This window comes from Hevea brasiliensis, unplaced genomic scaffold (genome assembly GCF_030052815.1).
Source record: "Hevea brasiliensis isolate MT/VB/25A 57/8 unplaced genomic scaffold, ASM3005281v1 Scaf407, whole genome shotgun sequence".
NCBI classification, from domain to species: domain Eukaryota; kingdom Viridiplantae; phylum Streptophyta; class Magnoliopsida; order Malpighiales; family Euphorbiaceae; genus Hevea; species Hevea brasiliensis.
In genome coordinates, this window is record NW_026614926.1 from 55,678 (window position 1) to 60,300 (window position 4,623).

A 4,623-nucleotide genomic window follows, 5' to 3' on the forward strand; every position below is an offset into this window, starting at 1 on the left:
AATCACCTTTTTCATCAATCAAAACTTGCTTCACCTTCTTGAATCCACCATGGCTAGAATTCTTGGCAGCTCCATGCTCTAAATTTTCTTGCTTTCTTGGTTATTTTCTTCAATTTAAGACTCAAGGTTATTTTTTCTTTCAATTTGCTATAAGTATGGTGGTGAAAATTAGGGTTTCAAGGCTTGTATGAAGCTTTAATGGTGAAAGAAAATGAAAGGGAGAGTGAAGGTGAAGAGTGCCGACTGGATGGGCTATAAAGGAGAGAAATTTTCTGATTTTTCTTCCTTTTTAATTATATTTATAATATTTAAATACAAAATGGCAAAGTTGTGAATTATAGGTAATGTTTGTAATCTAGTTAAACTTTGTAATCATTTCATTTGACTAACTAAATAATCATATTTAATTTTTATAATCTCCATTAATTAAATTAATTGGGCTTTATTAACTTAATAAATTTCATTTTTTTTTTATCAATGTGGAACCTTTAAATTTCATTAACCAAATTTTACTCTTACCAGGTTTTGGGTTTATCTTTTTTCTTAATACCGATAAGTCCTTACTTTCTTTTTTCCCTTACTTTTCATTTACTTATTTGAACTTATTTCTTTTCATTTTCTTGAATTATTTATGCACAAAGTTCTATAGGAACTGTAGTAACTACCAGACTCATAGTCACTTCCCAGTAAAGTCACTGATCGCCGGGACTTGTGCTCATTTAACTAATTTGTATTTTACTTCTTTTTTTTTCTTGTATTTTCTGGGTATTCTGTTGTCATCTAAGCCTCAAGAATCCTTCACTTAAATCCCAAAAATTATTTCACAGAATTTCCCACGGGTTTACAGTTGGCAACTGTCTTCACAGTTGCTTCTCTTTAGGGTTATCCATCACCATAGCTTCAGCTTATTTAACCTCATTGCATTTCATTTCTTTTCTTAAAATTTTTCTTAATTTTTCTTGTCATTATTTAGGTTATTTATGACTCCTCACTCTAGTTTAAATATAGTTCCACACATTCTGACTGTCCGGACAAATATTGGTCATCAGAATAGTAGAATGCATGGATTATCTAAAGTGAGGATGTCATAGTACAACAGAAGGATTGTTGCAGCTGATATCTTATAGAAAGAGATGATGAAATTTCAAGAAGAAGACTAAGAGATAACTGTTGAACATTATCTTATAGACAATAGTGTGCTAATGACTGTAGGAGGAGATTTCTCCTTCTCTTCAAGTTTAGCTTGTACTTTTGGCTCTGAAAGACTACCTAAGCAAGGGAAATAGTGTTGAGGCGACCCAGTATTTAAGAATTTGGTAGGCACCAGTCTGTACACGTTCTCCTTAAAAAGGAAATGACGATAAGTGTGTACTTAATGTTAAGTATGAAAGGACAATTAGGGTAGTGATCGGAGTTAGATCAAGTTAGTTACTAAGGCTTTCAACCCTTCTAAACTATAGCTGGAGGAAGCACTATTGGTAGATAAGTTTCAGTGGATGAAATTATTGCTGATGGGTAAATTTGAGGCTGAAGTTTGGAGAGCCATGGGCAGTATATGTGGTTATATTAAGAAAAATGAACACGTGAAGTATCTTGTCTAGAATTTTGGCATAGCACACATTTCCCACAACCATGTTAGTTTAGGTGAAACTTATAGTTTAAGGGGCTCCTATCTAACCATGATGAGCAATTCCCTACAAAGGGTAGTAGGAAATGATAATGTTTTGATGATCAAGTTGGGAAAGGAGATATAAAAAGAATTTGCTATGGTCAATTACAAGTGTTACATAATGTAAAGGAAGTGTTGGTAGGAGCCAATCATAAGGTTAGAATTTCAAAAATAATGGAACTAGCAATCAAGATAGGACTAAGAAATAAAAAGAAGGTTAAAGTTGATGATAGGATGGAAATCCTTAAAGGAAAAAGGTATAAGGGTGAGAGAGGATAAAGGTTAAAGAATAAGTATAGTACGTTAGAAAGATATCAACAATAGCAGAAACAGGAAAAAGGAAGTGGATGAGATCCAAAGGACAGGAGAAAGGTTCAGTAGTGTTGGTTACAAGGATGAGAATAAGAAGAAATAAGCATGATAGGAACACTAAGGAATGTTTAGAACAAGCTATAGTAAATTAGCATGTTAAAAGAATAGTGGAGTTTTGATCTAAGTGCCAATGTATCAGGAAGTACAACACAAAATAAGAAGCTTTAGAAAGAAGTCAAAATACTTCCATTCTAGAGAAGGAGTGGGAAATGATTAAGTCGCATTAACTGGGTTGTCAGGGAATATAAATACTTTTATCATATAGGAAAAGAAACCCAAATCACTTTCCAATGTTGATAGATAGTATAGGGTACACTTTTCACTTGAATGGAACTCTACATGACTAGTTACATAAGATTAATGGGAGTTGGTCTAAGCACCTTAGTAATAACACAAGTAGATTGAAAATTCAAAGTATCATGGGGGATGAGAAGATGCATAGGTATTGACCATTGAGATCATAGGACAAGTAAAGATTTCGAACAAGATGCATATGATAGGTGCTATAGGAAAGCATCCCAAAGGATACTATAGGGTAAGGAACATAAGTCATGTTTTTGGAGAGCAAAGATTATTAAAACAGAGGAATGGGGGCTGAAGTCACTAAGAGGCACATTATGGCGTAATGAAAGTGAGGTAAGCGCCAAAGTTGATAGAAGATATGGGATAAAAAGTCAAGCAAAATGGAGTTATAGTGAGTACTAAAGATGTCAAAAAAAGATAAACGAGTAGTCAAGTGTGATAGTTTAGTCTCAGAAAGAGGACAGTAGCTGGCATACTACAACAAGGGCAGATAAATGTAAAATGTTTTTAACCATCCATGCAGATCCCTATTGTTCAGGTTATATGGAGGAGCTAGTTAGCGGAAGAATGCACCTAGGAGTCAGAGAGGTATATAAGCAATAAGTACCCGTATTTATTTAATATGTAAACCTGCACTTTTAGTTTGCCTTGTGTAAAATTCGAGGATGAATTTTCTGTAAGGGGGGAAGAATGTAACACCCCCAATTTTTAAATAATTATTTTTATATGTAAATTATAATATTTTACTTTATTAAATATTATGAAAATTGGATTTGAATTTTATGGATTTTTAAAATTGATTTGATTTTCTTAAGACAATAAATTTCATTAATTTTTAAAAATTAATTTAAAGACCATGTGACAAAACCAAAAATATATTTGAACTTCAAAAATTTTTCTAAGATTTTCATAATTTTTTAAGAATTTTTGGGCCTCGTTTTTAGTCCTAGGGTAAAGTAAAAATTTAATTTTGGGCATTCTAAATCAAACCAGCCGAATCAGACCAGACTAGTCAAATCAGATTGCCCTTTTCTTCCTTTTCCTTATTCCTCCCTGCGCGCCCCGACATCCTCCTTTCTCCCTTTGATTTCTCTCTCCTCTCTCCTCCCCACAGCCACCCTTCCCTCCCCAGCTCGCCAATGCACCAGCAGGGTGCTTCTTCGAAGCCAGCTGCTGCCTAGATCCCTGAAAAATGCACCCCTTTTCTCCTTCATGCGTGCCGCATGACTTTTCACTTTCTTGGTCAAAATCTAGCCGATCCGGCCACCAATTGGACTGGATCTTATCCCAAACATCATCTACACCTCGAAATCTTTCCACAAGCACCAAGATCACAAATTTTTATTAGGTAGATTGTCTAATTTTAGCCCGAGAAGTTTTATTCCCATTCGACTTTTGAGCTAAATTTCTCCTAAACTGGAAATTCCATGAAAATTCTGAGAGCACCTCCACTCGACAAGAGCTTCACGGCAATATAAATTTCAAAATTTTCCAATATCAAAAATTTGGTGGGTCCCATAAACTTTGCAGTGATTTTTTGAGCTTTAAATGAGATTAAATAATTTCGTAAATATTTTATTCTAACTCTTAGTGTTGTGAGCTTCGCGTAGGTACCTTCGTTTCACTAAAATTCGATGGTAGCCTGGATCTGTAAATTTGAGCTGGACAGACAGGCTGTCGGAATTGTTTTAGAATCGGATTGGAATTATGGTCCTCCCCACCATTTGTAGATGCCCCAAACGCATAGCAAGCATCAAAATTGGCATAGGTAAACCCGAACTCCAAGTTTCTTATATTTTCTAGTGTCAGGTTTGGAATAAAAATCTATAAAATATTCGTAGGTAGTTAGAAAATTATAATTTCTTTTGTATTAACTTTATAATATTGTTAAGGATCATGAGGCAAAATTTTAAAATTTTTGGAGTCAGTTTGAATGACTTTTGCAAAATGTCCGTCTTAAGCCTTATAATAGAATTGTTGGATTGTGTGAGATTTGTTTGAGTTGGGGGGGCCTAGGAGGGGCCATGTATTTGTGTTAAGATGATGTGTGGCTTTAGAAGTGCTATTTGAACTCCTTTGCAAGTTGGGTAGGTCCTAAATACAGGGAAAACTCTGTTAGATTTTCGGTAAAACTTAGGATTGTCCCTTGATTCTTTAAAATTTTGTTTTAAGTAAATATTGATAAAATTTTTGATATAATGTTTAGGTGAGTCGGGTCAGCCTTCCTCCTCTACCCAGCCACTATAATGATCTTTGGTTAATTTGTGAATAGATATTAT